Genomic DNA, 12657 nt, shown 5'->3' on the forward strand with positions numbered 1-12657 from the left:
CGATTGAAATGCACCCCTCTCCCCTTTCTACAGTCAGCTGAAGAGGCTGACAGCACACGCTTGCGTGGGTCCCGGAAAATCAAAACAAGATTAACTTGGGAGGCGGTGCGCATGCGCTCTGATTGAAGTAGTGACCAAAGGGAGCGGGATCGGCTTAAGGTGAAAGCGCGCGCACGAAGATAAGGGACGAGGCCGGCGCTCGCGCGTCGTTTCCTATTCCCTCTTCGGGCGGGTGGGGGTAATGCGTCTGCGCAGTTTTGGGAAGACGACCACCGCGGAGGAAGGGAATCGCGGCGCCTGCGCACTGCAGCAGCTTCTCTCGCGAGGACGGACGCCATTATCGCATCTCCCCGACAAACACCACGAGAATTCCGCAGCCCACACGGTAATTGCAGCTCCCGCAGCCGGTCGCGTCTCCACCTCCCCCCCCTTCCCGCGGGGCGAGAGCGAGAGCGAGATCTCCCCCTCCCCCGCCTCTCCCCTGCTCTCCTCTCCGGGCCTGGCCGGGCCCAGCTCCAGCTCCCACCGCCCGGCGCGGCGTCAGCCTTAATCCCAGTGCGGCTGGGCCCGGAACTCGCCGCGCCCCCCCGGACCGGAGCCGCGGCTGCCGCCGGGAGCGGGAGCGTGGGCCCGGCCAGGCCCGCCAGGGCCCGCCAGGCCCCGCCGCCAACGGCGGCCTAGCTCGGGCCGCCCGCGTCCCGGGGATCGCGGATACCGGGGCGGGGGTGGGGGAGGAGGGCGGCGGCGGCCGCTTCCTGGGTGCTTATCCCAGGATCCGGGCTCGCCGGCGGCCCCAGGGACCGTCCCCAACCCCCTCCTCGACAGATGAGGAAACTGAGGCCCAGGATGGGAGGCGGCTTTCCCAGCGCGGCCTCCCTCTTGGGTTCGAGGGATTGAGAACCAAAAGGGGCCGGTCTCAGCCTTTATTTTACAGATGAGAAAACTGAGGCCCAAGAGGGGAAGAAGGTTCCCCAGCATGGCCACCTCAATGGGCTCTAGGCATGTGGAAGTGGACAAGAGACCTTAGAAATGCACCGGTCCGGTTCCCTCACTTTACAGATGGGGAAACTGAGGCCTGGAGGGGTGGAAGTGAAGTGGCCTGAAGCCGTGCGGCTAGGAAACATTAGCCGGTCTCAGATCTGGAGGCTTGGAGCCTCTTGTCATTTGGGAAACCGAATATTCCCCGCCCCCTCCCCCTGAAATGACTGGAGAAGATTATTTAGTGAATTATTCATGATTCTGCCCGCCCCCCCCCCCCCTTTCTTTCCCATACATAAAGATAATTGAGTTTCTATTCCAGTTCACCTGATGCTCGGTGTATTGTAAACAGTCCACGTGTCTGTGACCCACCTTTGAAAATTTCTCCCGCGGCCTTTGCAAACAAAACCTTTATGCCTTAAAAGAAAATCCTTACCTTTGCTTTTTTTCTTCCCACCACTGACTTTGTATTAGAAAAGGAATTTGGATACATTAAAAAAGCATCAGGACTTAGGAAATTAAATAGTTGAAAGTGAAATTACTAATGATTCTGTAATTATTGAGCTATATTCATACTACTGTTTTCCTACTGTTGGTCAGTATCCTGTCAGATCATACTTTTTTTGTGAGTTTCGGGTTATAAGGCAGTTCAGATTTAAATAATTTTGGTGAGATTGGGGGATCTTTAATGTGTTAGTGGGACAGAACTCTAAAAGCATTTCTCGGTTCCTGAACTATTTATTCTACAGTATATTTGGGGAAGGGTGCTTAACCAGACTGATTGTAATTAGACATTGTGTTAAAAGGTGTGAATATCAGATTGCCAGATTTTTCCTCTCATGCTCATTTTTCACATTTTAAATTGGTATATTGTAAAGTCTTAGCTCCTTAGTAGTCTCGCAGGAGGATTAAATCCTGAGCTTGTATCCAGAGTATACCAGAAGTTATGTTGGTGGGATTTTTTAGAATTGGAACAATATTAATCTAAAGTACAAAGAAACTTGTCAACCTTACTATTCCATAAATAAGATACACAGATCTTTTGAGTTACTGATAGTTTATGTTTAATTTATTTCAGAAAAGAAATCAGGATGCAACCTACCTTGGATTTTAGGAAAGCAATCAGAATTTTAGAAATGGAAGAATCTGTAGGGAGCCTTAATTCAGTTGCTTCAGTGATTTAATAGCTGGGGATTTGCCTCACTTCGTATTATTTTTGGGGATACTGATTTAGCTGTTATGATTCTTAGCCTTGAGTTTTGGTTTGGTCAGGTTTAAAATTTTTTTTTCGTTTTTGCTAAGCTGGGGCAAAATTCAGACAAACACAACATGAGCATTCTTGAAATGTTTTAATACTTGTACTTTAAGTATAATTTCTTTGGTGTGGTATTCACTCCATAAAGGTGGATTGCAATTTCTCTCCATCTTAGTTTTCAGTTGTTGCTGTAGCTGAGAAACTATCAGTGCTGCCAGCTTGGTGAGGTCTCTCTGTTTTGATTTGCAGTGTGACACACAGCATCTTAACTGGGTCCATCTTTAGAGCCTTTGCATCCTGGTAGCACTTACCAGAGCTGGCCCTCTCAAGGCATTGAGAACCTCTGGCCACATCAGGCTTTAATAATGTCTCAGCTAGTCCCTCAGTGGATGTGTTTTTCACATAAGAACACTTAGCTTGTGAAAAAGAGAGAAAAAAAATTCCTGGGAGGGGATGGTGGTGGGCAGGGGGGAGGGAATAAGCATTTATTGAGTGCCTACCATGTGTTGGACACTTTACAAATTTCATCTCATTTGATAATTATGCTGCCAAAGTGATGCGAGATGTGAGGGAAAGCACTGCCCAGTGAAAAGAGCCCGACTGGAGGAATCCAGAGGTGGGACTCTGGCAGTCTGATTTGTCTTGAGTAAAGGGTAACTTAGTCTTTAATTTTCAGTACCCTCCTCATCTGAAAATGTGTGAGGCTTAAACTACGCCACTGAGGATGATTGCAGTTCCAAAATTGTTTGCAATAATAGAAATATTGGTGGGATTGTGGTGGATTAGGTTTGCACTCCATGGTTGTGAAATTTTTTTTTTCTAGGTGAGAAGTAGTCAGAATGGCTTGGCCCAATTATAACTCACTATGGCTGAACTTTGACTCTGCTAAGTCAGCTGCCTTGGGAAGTGCTAGATTAATTCAAACACGTGGCCCCCAGGGAGGTGAAGAAGAAGGGTTTTTAGGATGGGCATATAGCTGGAAAACTCATGGTAGACTTGAACTTGAAGAAAAGAGGATGCTGCTTTGGAACAACTTGGTGGTTAGGAGGGAGACAAAGTAATGAGAAGTATGGGCCTTTCACTTGACTCTCACATCAGAGTTCTGCATAATTGCCAAATAGAATAAAGATTGAACAACTTGAAGTTTTGCATTGTAGCCTAACTGGTGTCTCAAGTGTTTATTTGAATAGTGAAGATGAAGATGTAGATGTAGACATATAGTATCTATAATATAGATATCCCTAGACATTTAATAGATTCCAACAAAACCCACTGAAAAGTGAGATTTAATTCATTCAATAAGAGTGTATCACTTGCTTTACTGTATGAAAGGCACTGGGTTGGATGGTAGGGCTACAAAGGTGACATAATTTCTGTCCTGGGCAGCTTAGCCTTTTGGGGTGGGGGGTAGGGATGTGACATACTTAGATAACTAGATTAGAAGGCAGTGAAAGGGGGAAAGAATATCCAGAGTGTCTTAGGAGAATTTGAGGAAGGAGGGATAATTGAGAGATGACTTCATGAAAGGGGACAAACCTGAACAGCAATCTTAAAAGAATCTGGGTTTAGCAAGCGGTGTATTTTGGCCATTGAGGACACAGGCCAGAACATATGTTGTGTACCGAGGTGGGAGGTGTCGGATATTTGGGGAACAACCAGGAGTCTAGTGTTTGGAATGTGTATGTTGTAAAGGAACTTAATACGAAGCAAGCCTGGAGAGTTTAAGTTTGGAACTAGATTCCATATGGCAAGCCCCTTTATCTCTCTTCCCCCAATATAAAGGAAGCTTGATGGAAGGCTTGGAACCCTGGTGGGCCCTCTTTGAATGATGGTCCTGATGATCTCTAAGCCTGCCATTATAGTTGGCCTGGTGGCTGGGGGCCTGAGCCATAAGTAGCTGTAGGCTACTTTGTTGGTCACATAACTGACATCCTCTAAGGCCTAGTTCAGGAGTTAACATTTTACCAAATGATTAACAAGAAACCCCATGTTTCAAAGCAGAATTTTCAGACACAGATTTGATTCTTTGCTTTTTGTCAGTTTACTGAGACAAATGTTAGGAGAGACCTGCAGTTACACTGAATGCCACATGAGGCATTATCTTAAGCGCTCACATGTTGGTTGATTGCCAAACACGGTTCCTCAGGGAAGAATAGCACTGACCATTACCACAGAGCCAATACTTGATTAAAAAAAATAGGTGATTCTTAAAACATTTGAAATGATTTTCAAGTCAACCAGTATATCGTAGTTAAGCTGACTTTTCTTATTTAAAACTGGATATTAGGTCACACATGCCTATGTAATTTTGTAAACTCTTTGCTGCAGGAAGGTTGCCTCATTTCAAGAGTGTGGCTGTTGTATATTGGTTGTGTGTTAGGGATGAATGGCCGAGTTGGGTATATACAAACAGGCCAAAAGTGGGAGCCGCCTTGCAGGTTCTGATTACTTAGTGTTTTAACATTGATTCAGAAACCTACCATACAATTAGAGCCACTTACCTTTCCAATCTCTGGTCTGCTTCATTTGGGGTATTTCCCAGTAGAATGTAAGCTCCTTGAGGGCAAGGACTCTTGGTTTTTTTTGGTCTTTGTATCCCTAGTGCCTAGTACAGTGACTTACACATAATAGGTGCCTAATAAATTTTTTTTTTGTATGGTGTCTTCAGATTAATCTATGGAAATGCAGAATAAGATTTGGAACTGAATAAACTGACAACAACCCACTTAAAATGACTTTAAATAAAAAATAGTGTTTTTAAAAGTTGCTTACTTCCCAGGTTTTATACATTCTTATTTTTTCTTTTTAAAGTCACTTTTTCCCTTCCCCCCCTTTATATTTTTATAAGTATGTTTGAATTCAGAGCATGACAATATCAAAGAAAACACATTTATGGTCAATAACTCTTTTAGCACAATTTAAAAAACTATACTGCATGTAGTGCAAGTGTAGTAAATAAAAGTCTGTAGTTTTGGATTTCCATTTCAAATGTGTGGTATTCACATAGGATCACACCAGAAGGATAAAATGTAGCTCATTGTGAACTTAATCCTTAAAAGTTTTTCTCAGGAGATTTTATTAGGAAAAATGAAGTTTGGACTCTAGGAAAAACTAAAGCAGAAGTGTGCTCCACAATTATATGGTTTAATTTGACCACAGTCCAGAGTACAAAACAAATGGGTGTGTACACTAGAACAACTGGCAATGGGTGAGGAATGTTGAGATTCAAGGCAGTGTTTCCATAGTTTACTTCGAAGTCCTTCAAAGACATTTTAAATTCTTAGATCGGAATAGTATTGGTGTTGACCTATTACGAGTTTTGAAGACCAGATTAAAATGAGGAACCTTAGTCTATTTGTACATTCATCCCTCTATTGACTCTCTGCCATTCCATTTTTTATTCCTTTACTATCTTCTGAGCAGAAAACTGCTTTGTTGTATTTATGTGGCAGGGCTATGATGGGGGTTTGGGGAGGCCTGGTGGGAGTCATGGTGCTAGGGGTATAAGCAGTATTTTCTAAAAGATTACTTTTATTTTGTCTCTCCACAGTGATGATGAGGACCTACCATAAATATTATAGTTACTTTTGAGTTTTTCTAGCAATTATGATTTCTACTGGGCCATTTCCATAGCTCATGTCTCCATCTCTCCTCCCCCAATAATGAGACAACATGGATTTACAAGTCAGCTGGACATCAGAAGTGTAAACTATAGTCACAGAATAAAAGGAAGTGGTCCCCTTAGGTACTGAACCCATGATCAGTTGTACTAATTAGCATGATGATTGGATTGAACTAATGAATTTGACAGGAGAACAGATTGGCATCTGCACCTCACTGTGTTTATGGTTAATTGGAACGTTAGATATCCTGGAGTTGAGTAAACATTAATTCATCCACGTCCATTAACAGGATGGTAAAATTCACAATATATTCTACAACCAAGCACAAGTAAATTGATTTTTTCCCCTAATTTAAACAAAACTTACCTCCCCTTGTTTCTTTCATGTGAGAAATCCAGAGACATCTAGAGATAAGTAGGTTGTAATTAAAATAAAAAGCACAACAAAAAAATCATAGAAGGCAATATCGAAAGGTAAGAATTGACTCCCAAACCAACCCACGCTAAGTTTATTTGTGAAAGATAAGAGCTTTTTTCTTGTACGATAAAGTATTTTGTCTTATTCAAAGAAAGTACTACATGTAATCTATCATGATACTTAAGGTAGAATATTGTTAAACATTTTCTTCAACTAGAATTGATGTTTATTTGAGACTCAGCGAATGCTACTGGTATTTCTCTTGATAAGACAATTCAATATATGGAGTTTGACATTGAACTGATGGAACAGGTATTGAATGCCAGAATCCCAGTTTTGCCACTTAGAATACAACAAAAGCATTAAACTCCTACTATGTGCAGAGTTAGCCTTGGGCTACTTGTGGGAAATACAAGTTCAACTATTTAATGAAGGATTAGATCTTGACACATATAGATGGAATACACACAATCCGGTGATAAGTAAATGGGTATTTCTAAACCAAAGTTAGTCCTTTGAGAGTTCATCCTGCAAGGCCATGGTCTTTTTCACAATGGCTGGTCATCAATTGATAATTTGTTGTAGGATCTGTGTTGAACCTTCTGCAACTTGGGCTCTTCCCCAACCCCTGGAGAAAAAAAAATAAAACAAAACACTTGCAACAAATAAGCATAGCCAAACGAAACAAATCCTCAAGTTGGCTATGTCTGAAGATGCTGATCTTAGAGTCTTCCATCTCTGTTGTGGGGTGGGTAGCATTCTTCATCATTGGTCCTCCATTTATTGGGGTTGACCGCTGCATTGATCAGAGCGCTTAAGCCTTTCAAAATTGTTCTTACAATGGCGAAGTTATGGTATAAATGGTTCTCGTGGTTCTACTTCCTTTACTCTGCATCAGTTCACACAAATTTCCCCGGGTTTCTCTGAAACCATCTCCTTCAGTTCTTAAAGCACAGCAGTATTCTCTTACCTTCACATCATTCCCCACGTGATGGGCAGGCTCTCCCTTGACTTCCAGTGCTTAACCACTATGAAAAGCTACTGTAAGTATTTTTGTGGTGTAGGACTTCACCTCTCTAGGAAAACTCTTAGCTGAAAGTCTGTTGTTCTCCCATTTCAAATGTTAAAAAGTGCCTTTTATTTCCTTTTATTTCCCTATCACATTTTGCCTTGATTAGTTATTTCCATCTGTGTCACATCCTCCCCATAGATTGTAGGCTTGTGTCCTTTTTCCCATCTTTGTATTTCCAGTATCTGGAATGGTGCCTTGCCCAAATTAGGCACTTAATAAACATTTGCTGAACTGAATAATCATCAGTGTGAAAATGAGAATGAGTCCATAATGACTGCAAGAAGCAATTTATACATGAACTAGGCAGAATTAAATAGACTAACAAAATGGTAAAAAGAGAGCACTTACATGTTACTTTTAAGCTTTATAGTTCAATCAGTCACCGAGCATTTATTAAGCATCTGCCATGTGCCCAGGAACTATACTAGCTGCCAAGGATACGAAAGCAAAAATGATAAACCCCTGCCTTTGAGGAGCTCATATTCTATTGGGGAAAACAATATATCACAAGGATTTTTGAAAGGTTAAAAGGATCCTTTTAGCTATGTCATAAAATGGAAATTCCACCTTTTTGAACCCCTTTAATGCTAGCTAGTGCTCTCCCTCTGGGATGACCTCTGATTTGAACTCAGGAAGACTTCAATTGAGATCTGGCCTCAGATGCTTCCTAGCTGTCTGACCCTGCTCTGTTTGCCTCAGTTTCCTTACCTATAGAATAGGAATAATTTCCCTCCCCCACCTCACAGGGTTGTTGTGAGGATCAGATACCATGTATTTATAAAACACTTGGCACAGTGGCACAGAGCAGGAGTTATGCAAATGCTTATTCGCTCCCTGTCCCTGGTTTATCCCACATGCGTCTTGTTTGTCCATGTTTGTGTGTTGTCTTTCTGTTGGACTGAACTCTTTGAGACCAAGGACTGTTTTTAGCCTGTCTTTGTATCCCTAGCGCTTAGCATGTGGCATGTAATTAATCATCGACTGGCTGACTAATACAGTTTTGAAGGGCTTTGGAGGGGGCTGACCGATCAGCAGCTTGTCACCCCTGGACCATTGCCCCAGGCAGGGTATCCCCCTTTTAGCTCCCATTACCTGGATGTAACATAGTTACTAGGTCCAGGCCAAGAGGAGCCGAAATGGGTCTGCTTAGGCACCCACAGGATCCCCAATACATGTGACTGATATGTTTTGAAGGGAAAAGAAAAAGTTGTTGAATAAATAAATGTCCCCAGTGGGTTTTTCCTGCCCTAAGTCTTATTTGAGGCTCCCGCTATGCAGGGAAGTGGAAAGCCCTGGATGAGTATTGAGAGTACTTGGGGTTTAAATTGGTGGGAAAGTGCAGGCGGGAAGAGAAAATGAGAGGCTCAGGTCAGGGGACCTCTGTTGTAGACAGAGAAAATAAATGCACCTAAGGGAAAGCAGTGAGGGGGTGGGGAGCAAGCATGGCTTGTTTTTATTGCCCGTTTCTTAAGTTTGTGGACTCATTTTATTGTTACCTGGCCTGGTTAGCTGTTAAAAGTCCCATTCACAAATTTGGCAGTTACCATTTGGAATTTTAGATCTGTTTTATTTGAATTTTGTCAAATGGAGGGGAAGGAAATGGGGATACCGGTACGGTTAGTGGTAGATGTAGATTATAGGCTAAGAAAAAAAAAACAAACTTGTAGCAAGTTGGGAGAGAAGGTAGACAAACAGTAGAAATGTCACAAGTTGGGAGAGATGGAGACAAACAGTAGAAATGTCACATCTTTAAGTCTCAGCTGAAAGTCCACCTTCACCTTCCAAAGCCTCTTAATCCTAGTACTTGGCTATAGCTTGTTTGTGCATGGCTGTTTGCATTGCTGTCTTCTCATTGGATTGTGAGCTCTTTGTGGGCAGGGCCTGGGGTTTTTTGTCTTTGTATACCCAACACTTACTGCAATGCCTGGCACATAGTAGGTATCTAAAAATGTGTGTGGACTTGCTGGAGAAACCTTTGGAAGAGTGGGGAGGGAGTAATAGAATATCATATCTGTTGGAATTTAGAGGTCTGGGACAGAAGAGAAACATGACAGACTGGAGAAGGGGTTTTAAAAAAGGACTGAGAAGATCCTGGGGAATAAAAGGTAAAATAGCTAGCCCCATGGAAATGAGTGAAGTAAGAGAAGTTTGTTCTTCATTCCCTCCCTTCTATTATGATGAGTCTATATTATTCCTCCCCTTTTCTTCCTTTGCTACCCCTTCCTCATTCTCTCCCAAGGCCCAATAGAGAAGTGTTCTGGTTCCTTGGCCGTCAAAGCCTGCTCTTCTGAAGCCGAGTCTTGTGCCTGAGTCCCTTTCTCTGATCTACTTTTTTCCCTTATAAAAATATCATCTGCCAGGAGGAGAACTAATGGCCAATTCATACTGAGGTGATAATGACTTTTAAGTGGTTTAATGTGCTGCCATCTCTGGAATGTCTGCATTTTGAGATCAGTGTCTTAACTCAAATGACTGGATCTCTAACCCAAGGGTTCTTAAACTTTTTTGTGCTATGCACCTCTCAGGTAGTCTGGTGAAATCTAGAGACTCTTTCTCAGAATCATGTTTTTAAATAGCTTAAAATTTTAGTTAGATGTTAGTGAAAGAAGAGGTTTTTTTTTTTTAACCAATTCATAGACCTCCTGAAATGCACCCACTTCCTGTCCATGGACTCTGGGTTAAGTACCCCTGCCCTAGTGGAATTTTAAATACTATATCCAAAAAAAAAGGTACTTGATAATACTTTATTGATTTAGCCTGTGTGAGGGGATAACAAGGAATTGGGAGCTAAAAAGAAGCACACGATTTCTAGGACCTCACAACCTAGTAGGGAGACGAGACACAGACATGTGATGTCTCGAAATGGGGTAGGAGCTGTAGACATTCTACCGAGCATGCAGTAGGAGGTGGGAGAGAGCACTCCAAGCTAACGAGGAAGTAGGAGTGGCCCTCATGACTCCAGCTTTCATGGCTTCTGCTCCCAGGGATTGTCACAAGCGGTTTGAATGATGTGTAGGGATAAGGTGAGGCAGAGGGGAGGGGGAAAGGCAGTCTAGATTGGAGAATGGTACAAGTAAAGCAATGAACACAGGCTGTTCTGGGAACGGTGAAGAAGCTTGGCTGAAGTATGGGGTTTGAAGCTGGGAGTAATGAGAAAGAAGATTGTGGGGGACTTTGAATACTAGATGGAGGTTGGACTTTGTCTTGTAGTGGAGAATTATTTACTATTTTTGATCAGGTAAATGACTTTGGGCAATGAGGTGGTGCGGTGGATAGAGTGCAGGACCTGGAGTCAGGAAGCCCCTTAGTTCAAATCTGCCCTCAGACACTTAACTCCTGTGTGACCCTGGGCAAGTCACTTCACCCCGTTGGCCTCAGTTTCCTCATCTATAAAACAAGCTGGAGAAGGAAATGGCAGTCCAGTCCAGTATCTGCCAAGAAAACCCCAAATGGGGTCACGAAGATTTGGACCCGACTGGAAGACTGAATAGCAACAAAAAGTGACTTAAGATCATAGATGTAGAATCAGAAGAGTTGTCAGAGGTTGGTCCAAGTGGGGATTGCTTCATCTCTGCATTTGTAGCCCCAAGCTCTAGCACTGAGTAGGCACTTCATAAACATTTGTTGATCCAGTTCAGACTTCTCATTTTACGAATGAAAAAACCGAGGTGGAATAACTTGTCTGACCAAAGAATGCAGCAATTTCTGATGCTCTCCACGACTGTATTTTTGATAGAGTATTTGGGTGTTAGTTTTAATAGAGAACTGCATGTTAAATATCCAGCTTTGTGTAATCTACACATCGATAAGTGTGCTATTTGTAGCCGACCATGTCTCTGAGATCATTTTTGTGGCTAAAATGAAGAGTTGTGGAAATCAGGCATTGTTCTTGTAGATCCAAAGGGTTGTTTGCTGGGGGGGCCCAATTGGTCCTCATCACACAGGAGGAAGTCACTGCCCCTGGACGTCAGGAATTTTGCTTTGGTCGTTTATCAGTGACTTAGAAAAAGGCACAGATGACCACTTATCCAGTTGGCAGATCACACAAAGCTGCTGGGGTTGTTGCTGATTCATTAGATGATAGTCAGGCTCCCCAAAACTCTCCATAAGAGAAAACTCGTTGTATACAAAGAGTAGGCCTTAGTTAGATGTAGTGTGGAAGGAAGGAAGTCTTTGGTTGGTCATTAATTAGTGAGACGTCATTGTGGAAAGAAGGCTTCACTGGAGCCCACAGGGATCCTTCCTGGGCCTGTGTTCTTGAACATTTTAAACTTTGTGAAGATGTCTGTGTTACCAGATGTGCAGCTGACTCAAGGTTGAGAGTGGTACTGCATCACAGAATCAGGAAGGATCCAGAAAGAAGGAAAAGGGCATTGTTCTTCCAGAGGGCCTCTGAGGACCCTTTAACAGTCTACCATTCTGGGACTCTGAAAATCAGTCAGCCAGGACTCTTAAGTGATTGTTGACATTTGCAACAGAGAAGAGTCTTTAGGGCCCTGTTTTGTTTCACCTTATCACATTTTTTTTATTGTCAATCAACAAACACAGTGGAGTTGTATATACACTGTACTCTGTACCTTTCAAGTCAGTTATGTGTGTGTCTGTAATAACGTGATCTGTTACAGAACATTCGTGAAAGCCTTGGGTCTTTATTTTCTCCACTGTCTGTCAAGCCTGCCTTTGGGGCGGGTGTACGAATGAGTGAAAAAGCACCCAAGTGCTTACTGCTCGTCTAGGTTGGTTAGGACCTTAAGGAGCTTATTTTAATAGAGGAGGCTATTTGCAGTTTGGCATTAATCAAGTCTGAATTTTTTTTACAGGCTTTTGGTATAATAATAATAGTAGCCATACAGCGCATTGAGGTTTGTGATGTAATTCACAGACATCTAAATGTTATCCGCACACCAAGGGAGCTGCTCTTATTCTCCCCATTTTACAGTGGAGGGAGCTGAGAATGGCAGAGGTTAGGTGGCTTGCCCAGGGTCACACAGCTAGTGTCTGAGGCCAATTTTGAACCCAGATCTTTCTGACCCCAAGCCCAGTGCTCTATCTGCTGGGCCGCCTTTCTGATACCTTGAGAACTGATCCCTCAAAGCGCTCAAAATGGTGCTGCATTCAGCAGGGACCTGCTCTGTTTGTACTTGTGGCATCGGTATACAGGATTAATTACAAAAAGACATCAGCAAGATAGCTTCGAAGAAGAATATCAGTTTGAAGCAAAATAGTGATGCTTGAAACAGAGAATAGTAGTTTCCTTGATAGAGATGTTTTTAAAGAAAATATTTTGTTTTTTATTAACTAGCATTTATTCG

General features: G+C 42.7%; 1 protein-coding gene across 4 annotated transcripts in view; it reads left to right on the forward strand.

Annotated features, from left to right (window-relative positions):
• The first annotated feature begins 312 nt into the window (after positions 1–312).
• The window catches only part of LOC118845036 (BTG3 associated nuclear protein), a 251976-nt gene continuing 239631 nt past the window's right edge, over positions 313–12657 (forward strand). For all 4 annotated transcript variants that reach the window (XM_036753062.1, XM_036753063.1, XM_036753064.1 and 1 more), the window contains exon 1: positions 313–385. The gene's annotated coding sequence lies outside the window, so the exon portion shown is untranslated. The remainder of the gene's footprint in view (positions 386–12657) is intronic.

This window comes from Trichosurus vulpecula, chromosome 3 (assembly GCF_011100635.1).
Source record: "Trichosurus vulpecula isolate mTriVul1 chromosome 3, mTriVul1.pri, whole genome shotgun sequence".
NCBI lineage: Eukaryota > Metazoa > Chordata > Mammalia > Diprotodontia > Phalangeridae > Trichosurus > Trichosurus vulpecula.